The following is a 12,500-nucleotide window of genomic DNA, read 5'->3' as shown; positions in this document are numbered from 1 at the left end:
ATGCTGAATTCACCACTTAAACCTTTACATTGTGTCTAGGTGAGTGACGATTTGAAATAGGTCCAAGATTTCATCACATAACCATACCTTGAAATTTCAGTAGTAGGGTGTTAGAAATTAGAATTTCAGAGTACCAAATTCCAAGTTATTCCATAAATATTTGAATATCCTATGTATATAAGGTATGGTGTTATAACATGGGTCACCCAAACATAAAAGAAAACCAAATTAAAATAGAGGACTATGCCATTCCATGCACTTAGACTTTTGTTAAAAATATGTCTAAAAAAAATCACATGAAAATAATTTGAGAAACTCATTACCCCCATCTTGTAACCATGAATTGTGAGTTGGGTAACATAGTAACCACTTTAGGTTAATTAAGGGGGTGTGTTACAAGTGGTATCAAATCTCCCAGGCTCAATACCTGGACCTAATGGGCTCTATCACAACAAGGAATGATGGTTAAAGGCCCAACCCTAGAAGCTTGGGGAATAAAGATTGATTGTGTTGCTTTTAGTGTATGCCTCAAAAAGGAAATTATAATATAGATTCTGGTTAACTCAACAACCCTTGCCTTGGGAATGAAATGAGGTTGTGCATGATTCTTATCAGCAATATCCTAGAATATAGAAAATATGGGGTGTTTCTTCCCACCCTAAGAGACGCATTACCATGGAACACTATTTTTTTCTTTCTCTAATATCTGTTAGTTGGGAAATTTCATGAAAGTTTGAAAAGAAAAATTATTCTTGACTTAGAATACTACCTTGTTTAGAAGTTAAAAATATTCCTCATCAAATTTCTATGTTTAATTGGGAACACTTAATAGAATAGGCAAGTCCCATCCAACTGGTAAGTGAATTGACAATAATTGTTGTCTTATGTAGCAATATGATCCTTACAAGAGTGTTTCTTAGCCTAGACCTATGTCAAAAATTTATTTCCCTTTAGAAAATACATCCCCGAGAAGACCACATTTTTAGGATGGTATCCAGTGTAAATAAATCTACATAGACTATTGTATGTTGACCAAGCAGGGACACTAAGTGAGGCCCATCCTAGTGCTTGACCCAAAGACTTGTTCTTGGTATATCCTCAGATGTGTGGTTTTTGTTAGATTGATGGAAACCTTTGCACATTATAAACATGTTTAAAAAAAGAAGATTTGTCATGTAACTCTTCACAATCCATTACTAGTGCTTAAATTCAAGTGTTAGGGATAGAATTTGATATATCCATTCCAACTTGTATATTAATATGTGTTATGAAACTGCTCACAAAACAATAGAAAAGATATATCAACGACTTCCAAATTAGCCTCTTCAAGGGGGAAACCTCATTTACATTACACAAATGGACAATTCTTTGATGATACAAATGACTAAACCTCCTTTCTATATATAGGAGTCTAAGGGGTCACAATATAATCAAAGTCTACATAACAATAATAATATAAGGGCACAATAATAACAATAGTGGGCTTCTATGGGGCACACTAATAACAATATGGTGACAATAGGGGCACAATAATAACAATAAGGACTACAATGACAATAGTAATGGGGGAATTACTAGTATTATAGGGACCTAACATGCCCCTCTCCTTTAAAAAAGTGTTTTCCTCAACGCTTGAGTAGTTTTGGATGCTTCTGTATAAAATTATCATCCTCCCATGTGGAATATTTAGCGGGTAAGTTCTTCCACTTGATGAGGTACTCCGAAATTAATCGATTTCGTAGCTGTTGAGTTTTTGTTTCTGTGACTGCTTAAGGTTCCAATATGATTTTTCATTCCTTTTCAAGTTCTCACATTATTGTTTGAACTGGGAGCTTGTCACCTATAACCTTCTTTAAACATGAAACATGGAAAACTGACTGCACTCGAGAAGCTGTAGGAAGCTCCAATTTCTATGCCACAGTACCAATGTTTTGCAACACCTTGTATGGACCATAATAATTTGGTGATAATTTATTATCCTTATTAGCTTGCTTTAGGGACATTTGTTTATATGGTTGTATCCATAGGAATACCCAGTCACCTACATCAAAACTTCTTTCGCTGTGATGCTGATCTACTTGTTGCTTCATTCTATTTTGCACCAAAGTGAGGTTATCCTTTAAGAGTTACAGAACTTGTTATTGATGCTCGACGTGATCTTCCACTACTTGAACCATAGAATTTTCTCTTAAATATGATGTGATAGATGGTAGAGGATATCCATAAAGTGCCATAAATGGGGTTATTTTTGTGGTAGTATGGAAGGAAGTGTTATACCACCATTCAGCCAGAGGCAACCATTTAACCCATTGTGTCTGTTTATCAAATACAAAGAAACAAAGATATCCTTCCAAACATTTGTTCACTATCTTAGTTTGCCAATCATATTGAGGGTGATAAGATGAGCTATGAGCTAACTGAGTGTCGAGGCAAGAAAATAATTTCGTCCAAAAATTTCGAGTGAAAATGGGATCTTTGTCGCTTACAATAATCTTTGGGTTTCCATGTAGATTTTGAATTGTTTCCATAAATGCAGTAGAAACAGTACTGGCTTTAAATGGATGAGATAATGCATAAAAGTGTCCATACTTGGTAAGTCTATCAACTAACACCATGATGGCACTCTTTTCTTCAGACTTAGGTAAACCTATGATAAAATCCATTGAAACCTCCTCCCAATGTTGGATTGGAATGGATAAAGGTTTTAATAGACCTGGGGTCTCAATTATTTCAACTTTATTTTGTTGGAAAACCAAACATTCCACCACAAACTTTTGAATATCGGATTTAAGGCCATCCCAAAAAAATTCCTTCTTAACCCTGTGGTATGTTTTTAAAAATCCTAAGTGCCCTCCTAAGGGAGAAGTGTGTAATTCCATAAGAATATTTGTATGAGTTGGGAATTCTTACATAGGTATATGCGATCTTTGTGCCATAACAAATCATTTTTCCAGCTAAATGTATCAGATGTACTGGGATCTTGTTGTATCTTTTGAATGATTGTCCACACTTCTTCATCATTCTTCCATTCATTCCTTGCTTTGTTTATCCAATTTGGTCGGATAATAGAAATGGCGCAAAGCAATGCTTCCACATCCTCATCCTTTCTTGAGAGTGCATCTGCCACAACATTTTTCTTCTCTTTTATGTAGATGATTTCAAATTCATAACCCAACATCTTTGTTACCCATTATTGCTGCTCTTCTGAAGATAATATTTGTTCTACAAAGTATTTAAGACTATCATGATCCGTGTTTTCCTTGAAGTGTCTTCCCATTAGGTAGGGTTGCCATTTCTTAGGTGCATGTAGTATTGCTAACATTTCCTTCTCCTAAATAGCTTTGTGTAAATAATTTCCTTTGATTGGAAGACTTTCGAAAGAAATGGGTCTTTCTTATTGCATTAAAATAGCACAAATTCCATTTCCTGAGGCATCACATTCCACAATAAATGTTTTTGTGAAGTCTGGCATAACTAAGACTGGTGCTTGGCACATTGACTCTTTAAGATGTTCAAAGGCCTTTGTTTCTTCTGAAGTCCATAAAAATGCATATTTCTTCAATAATGTTGTTATAGGTGCTGCTATTATCCCATAACTCTTAACAAACTTGCGATAATACCCTGTCAACCCGAGAAATCCTCGTAGAAGATTTATGGATGTGGGTATTTTTCATTCTTGAATGGATTTAATTTTGCTAGGGTCTACTTTAACACCTTCATGAGATAAAATATGACCCAGAAATTCCACCCCTTGTACTCCAAAGAAACATTTGGAGATTTTTGCATATCATTGTTTCCCCTCCAATAGTTTGATCACTCTGTCAACATGTTGAACATGATCCTTCTGATGAGCCTAGGTATTGCAACAAGAATGTTGTAACTCCCAGGGCTACCAACTTTACTTATCAACCTGGGGTTCGTACAAACTTAGAGGTGACAATGCTATATGCACAAGTAAAAGTGAAGGTCCTGCCTATTTTCACTGTTCATCTGGCAAGAGACCCTAGGGGTTCCAAGCCAGACTTCTATAGGGTCAGAAGAAGCTTGATTCTTTGATGGAAGAAGAAAAAACCTATTCTAAGAGAGAGCTACTCTACTGTAGTAATGAAGAAAACAACATGTAATGCTAAACCACACCATAACCGAACTAACCATCTAAACAACTATGCTAAACAGAATTGTTGAATCAACACTAACCTAATGCTGCTATCTAAGTTGCAGAGGTAAACAACATTAAACTATACTAAGGTGTAAGCAAATGAACTACACGATCTGTTTTCAAGTAGAAGAGTAGTCCGAGATTGAAATTGGTGAAAGGAGGACATAAGGACACAGTAGTGCATAGGGACCATTGGATCGATCAATGAATAGAAGATGGACGGTGGAGATATCATCGTAGGGGCTTACGCGAATGGATGGATGAACAGGGTTAACAAATAGGATGAATGACAAAGATCGTATCGGGAGGAACTAAGTGAATGGATGGACGAAAAGGGTAATGAAGCAGATGAACGACGAAGATCTTATCACGAGGAATTAAGTGAATGGAATGACAAACAGGGTTAATAAGAGATGAATGGCAGAGATCTTATCGTGGAGATTAAGTCAAGAGATGGACAGACAGGAGTAATCGTAGGATGGATGGCAGAGATTGTATTGCGGGAAGAAAATGTGCGGAAATGATGGAGTGGGTTTTGAAGGCGGTAAGTAGTTTCTCGCTCGCCCTCGAAGCTGTAAGTTGTATTTCTGAATTTCACACGATTAGCCTAATTGAGTGACACATAGCACAAGAAAACCACTTTTCTCGCATGCTCTCGGGCGGATAATGTTCGTGCAAGAATCCACGCGAGATTGCATGATAGCCATCGGATTAGGCTAGGAAGATTGACGGTGGAGATTGGCCAAGCTAGTTGGTGAGTGGGTGATGCTATAGCGGTTGGATCAGGAGACAAATCGACGGTGGAGGTTAGGGCACATAAAGTATTGAGGTGACATGGTAGCTGTTGGATCAAGAGACAGATTGACGGTGGAGATTAGAGCACATAAAGTAGGTGGAAGACTTCACGTGTGATGGTTGTTGGGTAAACTAGTGGATCAGAAAGTGAGGAAACGATGCATGAAGAATGTGTCAAAGGAGGTTTCAAATGAAAACGACAAAAAAACTAGTGAGGGTGAGGGTGGACCGAGAGTGAGGGAAAATGATGAAAGTGAACTAAAAAAAGTAACTACATCAAACAACAAACTCCAAAGCTCATGCGAGAACCGAAAACCTGTGTTTTTGGGGTTGCTGAAGGGTCTCTACCTCAAGTCATGGTCCCAGAGGGAGGAGATGAGGCTGAGACACTTGCGGACAAACTTATGGTGATCCTTTTCTCCTAGCTAACCTACTAACTGACAGAAGGCACCAAAGGAAGTAAACTAAATCAAACTGATCTAATCTATGCTATTGTACTGGGAATGTAGCTTCTTAATAAAATGAACAGTTAAACCGTAAATTTATGCTATACTACTATAATGAAAATGCAACTACTTAAGAAAATGAACAGAACCAGGAAGCTACTTAAGAAAATGAACGGACTACTTAAGCAAATGAACTGAACCAGAAATCTATGCTATCATACATGTAAAATAAAGAGGAGTTTTGGTTGCTTGGGTTGGGCCCTAACCCAAGAGCTTCAGCCCTCTAAGTTAACTTAGTGTTGGCTCAAAACATAACTCATATTTATTATAAAAACCATGGATTTCATAACAAAACTGTCACAAGTCTTGTAGCTCAGGAACAAAGTAAATTTTTACAATACAAATCCGAATCATACTGGGGTCCTAAGCCTCTTTATTTATACATCTAAAGTCTCCAATGACTTCCTTCCCATTAGGGAGGCTTGGCTCCCCACTCAAGATAAACTGGTTTCTGTCACTTTCACTTGCTCGACTATATTCTAGTCCTCATGATTTGGTTGTTTCAGCTCTGAGCTGATGGAGAAATATTTGAATGGAGGGGTAGTAATTGAGGAGGATTTACCTCCTATAATTCCTATCCCTTGTCCCATTCGAGTTTTGACCAAGGTCTTTGCCATAGTTCCTTGCTTTTATCCTTTATTCCTACATTACATGCACATTAGACCACACAGAAAAATATCCAACTCTAACTCATCTCATAAACAAAATATAATCAAAAGTATGCAGTAAATTGTGAGAATAGTTGGTTTGACTAAGCTAGGAGGTGAACTAAGGCCAATTAAGGCCCATATAATTACCCAATGATGAGGCTCATCATCACCCCCTATTAAAAGTGTTTCTCATCCTCTGAGAAACTTAGTCAATGTCCATGTCCTTCATGGATCTGGTAGCCTCTCTGACATCCCATGCTTCTACTGTGGTCTCTTCTTCTTTTTTATAGAAGCTTGCTTTCATTTCTACTTCTTCCCACTACCTCTTTTCCTGTTCTTCTTTTCTCCCTTCTAGCATCCCTAGGAGTAGTGGTGGACTTAGTTTTAGGCCTATCCAATTGACTTTCAACCTTTGCATTGATTTCTTATACATAGGTGTCATGTTGAGTGCCTCTCTCAACCTTTGAGGGAAGTGATATTCTCTGATATTCAAGCTGTGTGGCAGTGCATTCCATCTCCTTTAGCAGGCATATATATTATCATCTCTTAGCAGCCTAAACATATCCTCAAAATGTGAAATTGCTTGCTCTTGGGCAGCAAGATATCTAAGTGTCGGCTGAGGATCATTTGTAGTTAGATTATCGGTGCTGATTAGGGCCATGGGATTTGATTATTCTACTCTGACGAAAAGAGGTTCATTTTTCTTTCTAGCCAATATTATTTTCATCTCTATAGTCCTGGATTTCTCTTGGTTCATCGATGATGCCAAAGCCATTAATTATAGATCTCCTAGATCTACATTAGGATCCCAAATGTTCATGTCTATGAGGGCCATGTTGTGCAAGTAAAACTCAACCATTTTGGTCCTATCCTCTTAGTGCATTTTGATCACAAATATCAATAGACTTCCTGTAGTCCTGAAATGGCATGGTGCCCCTTTGTGCTAGTGTTTTAATCTAAAGTTGCAGCCATTATTCTCTGAGGTAAGGAGCATAGGATTTAGCAGGCATCGTACACTGGATGGCCTCTTGCTATTCTTTCTCCTCTATTTAAATGCCTTATTCCTCTTGCTATTATTTCTCCTCTATTTCAATCTCTTCATCCTCTTATGTTTCAACATCATCCTCCTTCTCTTCTGCTTCATCATGTTCGTCTGTATTAGTTTCTTCTTCTTGTTTTTCCTCCTCCTCACTGATAGAAGGACTAACATCATAGTTGAGGGTTTTTATGTCATCCTCTGCTGGTAAGTCTCTGAAGACTAACCATGTTATAGGGTACCTAAGGTTTTGGAGGGCATCCTTAATGAGGAACTTGATCAACCCATGGTGAGCCAACTCTTGGTAATTCCGTTCCTTTACTTTGTTGTTGGAGTCCATGAGCAATTGCATCAAAAAATAGGGTATTCTGAGTCTTTGGTGAGCTGGTGTTTCTACCCCAAATCTTAATTCTTCAAGCATCCTAAAATGGTAGCCATAAACAACACTGTATCTACCCTCACATGAGATGTATTTGATGAGTTGGTAGCCTACCTCACTCCATGGGTATGGCAGACTATCCCTCTTTACTCCATTTTTATCCTCTATGGGTTCTTCACCTATTAAACCCTCCTGTCATCTTGCTTGTGGGGATTGAGGAGGAAATGAGAGGTGTGACATAAGAAATTTAAAATTAAGGAGAAAATAGAGTTTCCTGTGTATGTAATCCACTAGATTTTAGAGCACTTCTAGTTCATTTGCTTGTAAATGGGGATGGATTTTTAGATCCTACCTCTTTAGAATGGTGATATTCCCTCTTGAACCCTTCTCTGCCTATCCTGTAGACTGCCTCTGTAGACTGCTTCTATAGGAATTCCTATGCATGCTCCTATAGAAATTCTCTTGCAGAACAATGTATCCTTGCTTCCAGTGGGTGGCCAGAGTTATGAGAGCTACTTGAGTGAGGGAGTTTCAAGTACATGGAATGTGTGAATGCATGCAAATGATGTTTTGTTTCCCTTTATACCACTTCATCATTCCCTCTCCTTGAAATCAACTCCCACAGTTGTTAAATCCATAGTTAACCACTTCTTGTCCTACTTCTCCTCTGTTCTTTGAGTTGATTACAACCATGTGTGAGAGGACACCCTACTTTGTATTTCATGACTAAATGAAGGTGGCCAAGTTAACTGGCCACCCTTTTACTTACAAACCAACTACCTTGTAACCTTTACAACTTTTGATCAAATGATGCATATGAGTGAGTGAGTGGGATACTTACTTGTGGTCTCGATGCCATGTTGCATTTTGTCGAGGATCAGAGGTGTTGCATTATTTATTTGCTGCATGTTCATTCTTCTTCCTCTTATGCTATCTGTTGATGGTGTTTGTGACTACAGATTTGATGTTGCTGCTGCTGTGTAGATCTTGGATTTCCACTTGGAAATGTTTGGTGTCCCCTTTAGAATTTCTTGATCATGTTGCTGGATGCTGATGTGAAGATGTTGTAATGAATAAACAGAGGGAGTAGGAGTGTGTGTGAGTGTAGGGATGATTTTAATGGATGAGGTGAGGGGTTAGATCATGTCTAGAATGAATTTTGGGGACCTAACCAACCTACCATTCAGGGGATCCTATAGGAATACAGGGGATCCTGTATAAAACACAACCTTCACCTTAAATTGAAGCAATGAAGTAAAAAAACAATGGAATTGCTTGAGGGATGCATGGTAAGGAGTGGAGGAGTTGAATATATGTGAGGTAGGGTTCCCTTTGGATCTTGTCTTTGCTCCTTGATTGTCTTTCTCACCCACCTACAAATAAAAATTATGTCTTTTTTCTTTTTTCTTTTATTATTATTTTTTTTTTTGAAAAACACCTAGGCTACCTCAGAGAGGTTTTCACCCTAGATATCTACCATGGGCACCTCAAGGAAGATTTTCACCCAAGGATCTTCTTACTCTTTTCATTTTTTATCCTTGGGCCACCTCACGAGGTTTTCAACCCAAAGATGGGACTCAGGTGCCTCATGAAGGTTTTCACCTGAATCCTTATTCTTTTTTCTCTTTTTTAGTGTCTTGATGAGGGAGAAGTTGGAACTTGCTCTACCATCATCATTGTCTTATCGATATTGTCAATGAACTCTTGTTTTGATAAAGGCCTCTTGTACATTTTCAATCGGTGTCAATTAACAAGCAATGTAATGGATTATTCATCTATAGTTTTGATTTGCACTGAACCATTATCATGACATATTTACACCACATAAGGTCTGAGCCATCTTATCCTTAGCTTGCCCTTGAAGTATTTATACCTAGAATCATATAACAATGTCGAGTATCCCTCTTGAAATTGCTTCTCCTTAATATGTTTGTCATGCCAGATATTCCTCTAAAGCTGAACTATCTCTGTACATAGGAGGATTTGCATTTTGAATTCATCCAAGCCATTCAAATGGAATAATATTTATTTTTGTGCATGAATGAGATCCAAATCTAGTTGGGATCCCATCCTCAATGTGTTATATTCAAACTCAATGGACAACAAAGCCTTTTTCCCATAGACCATCTCATAGGGTGTAAATCTAGTGGTGGTCTTCCATGTTGTATTATAGGCCCACGTGGCCTCAACTAGTCTCTCTACCCAATCACTCCTACTACTGTTCAATACCTTGGTTAAGATGTTCTCCAGTTCCCTGTTGGTCACCTCCACTTGCCCATTAGCTTGTGGATGATAAGGAGTGGAGGTCCTATGCTTGATTTTGTGATGGCTAAGAAGTTCTTCAATCATGTTGGAGGTAAAATGGTTGTGTTGGTCTGTGACTAGCTCTCTAGGGTACCCAAATTTGTAGAATATATTCTCCCTTCTGAACTTAACCTGTTAGGCCCCTATACTACTAGTGTAACCCCTTATTGTTATTAGTACAACCCAATTATTATATCGTTGTACCCATGTAGTGCCCATATTGTTACTATTGTGCCCCATAGAAGCCCACTATTGTTATTATTGTGCCCTTACATTATTATTGTTATGTCAGCTCTGATTATGTTATGACCCCTTAGACTCCTATATATAGAAAGGAGGTCTTTTCATTTGTATCATCCAAGAATTGTTCATTTATGTAATGTAAAGGAGGTTTCCCCCTCGAAGAGGCTAAATTCTAAGGCGTTGATCTATCTTTTCTATCTTATCTTGAGTTGGTTTCATAACATTTGGTATCAGAGCATTGGATTCTAGGGTTTCGCTGCTCCAAACAGGTCATCGTGGCATTTTTGCTATAATTTTTTTTTTCTGTGACGTTTCAGAAGTCTAAAAAAAACCCATTTGAGAAGAAATCACGCTAAACCTTGGGTTTGAATTTCAGATCTTTTCGCACGATATTTGCGGAGATATGATCTGAGGAAGTTGGTCTTTTTGCAGACTCCTGAATTACATTCAAAACAGGTGACCTGGGAAAAATCATCATAACTTTCTATCGGGGGATCGGATTGAAATTTCGTAAGAAGTTACTAAAATAGGACGGAATGCAGTTTCTTGTATTCATGTTTCAGATCCAAAGGTCGAAATAGTGACTCATGGCAGGTCATACAACTTCGCTCTACTAAACTAGTCTATAAGAAAGTCACTGTGGGAGAATTCACATAACTCTTCCTTGGAGAATCCAATTTGGGTCAGTCTTGTTGCATTGGAAAGAGGACACATAAGGCTACTACATGTCACAATTTCAAAACTTAAAGATCAAAAAGTACAGAGTTATAGTCGTTTCAAGATCGAGCTCCTAAAATCAAGAAAAAGCAAGATGAGGAAATTTGATGGCAAGGATCCAGTAAATTGGATACTTCAGAGAGCAATATTTTGATCTACATGGTGTACTACTGTTACAAAAGGTATGTATTGCATCTTAATATTTAGAACCGGATCAATTTTTATGGTATAAAGGGCTTTGTTCTTGTAAACAACTTGTTACGTGGTCAATTTTCACGGAGGAAATGATAGCACATTATGAGGATACAAAGAGAAACACCTTCTTTAAAGAAACACCACAACAATTGGAAATAGTAAAAGGGCTTTGTTACATAATGGAAAGTAAAATTATGGCAACAAGGAAGTCTACCCCTCACAACTATAAATATGGAAGTGTTGTTTCTCCTAGCCTTCCACAACCTACAAGGGTTACACCACAACAATTGGAAGAAAAAATAGAAAAAGGGCTTTGTTACAATTATGATAGAAAATGCACTAAAGGTCGTAAGTGTACTGAGAAGAAATTATTTTACATAGAGTATGAAGAGGAGGAAGAAAAGGATCAAGAAACATCAAAAGAAGAGGATATACACCAGGACCCAACCCTAGAGAAAGAAGAAATGAACCAGGCCATATCTTGTAAAGCATTGGCAAGAATTACCACTCCTCAAGCTCTCAAGATAGAAGGACATATCAAGAATAAAAAGGTGAAAGAAGTGAAAGATCACATCGACAAAGAAGAAATGAATCCAACCATATCTTGTAATTCATTGGTCAGAATTACCACCCCTCAAACTATCAAGATAAAAGGACATATCAAGAAGAAAAATGTTCAAGAAGTGAAAGATCACATCGAGCATCACAAAATGAATCTGACCATATCTTGTAAAGGATTGGAAGAAATTACCACTCCTCAAACTCTAAAGATAGAAGGACATATCAAGGAGAAAAAGGTTCAAGCAGTGAAAGATCACATCGAGCATCAACAACAAGTCCTCCAACTTTTAAACGATAACACCATTTCAGTGCAAAATCAAACGAAACAACAGGTAGATCAACATTGTAGTGAAAAATGTTTTGATGTAGGTGATTGGGTATTTTTACTACTACATCTCAAGCAAGCTATTTATGAGAAGGAAATGTTGGCAACACTACATGAACTTAAAAAATGGCGACCTTACCGAATGCGAAGACTCTTCAAGGATGAGGATGTGGAAGCATTGTTTTGTGCTATTTCTATTATCCAACCAGATTGGATAAATGAAGCAAGGAATGAATGGAAGAAGGACGAAGAAGTATGGCCACTTATTCAAAATTTGCAAAAGATCTCAATTCAAACAATATTGCTAGAAATTGAAGAGGAAGGAAAAATCATATTGGAACCTGGAGCAGTCACAGAATTAAGAACTCGACAGCTACGAAATCGACCAATTTCAGAGTATCTCATCAAGTGTAAGAGCTTACCCGCTGAAGATTCCACATGGGAGGACAAGAATTTTATAAAGAAGCATCAAGAACTACTCAAGCGTTAAGGACAACGCTTTTTGAAGGAGAGGGGCATGTTAGGCCCCTATACTACTAGTGTAACCCGTTATTGTTATTAGTACAACACACTTATTATATCGTTGTACCCATGTAGTGCCCATATTGTTACTATTGTGCCCCATAGAAG

This window comes from Pinus tabuliformis, chromosome 5_2 (genome assembly GCF_031772625.1).
Source record: "Pinus tabuliformis cultivar Carrire ecotype Pingquan chromosome 5_2, CPIR1, whole genome shotgun sequence".
Taxonomy (NCBI): domain Eukaryota; kingdom Viridiplantae; phylum Streptophyta; class Pinopsida; order Pinales; family Pinaceae; genus Pinus; species Pinus tabuliformis.
This window is presented reverse-complemented; position numbering follows the sequence as displayed.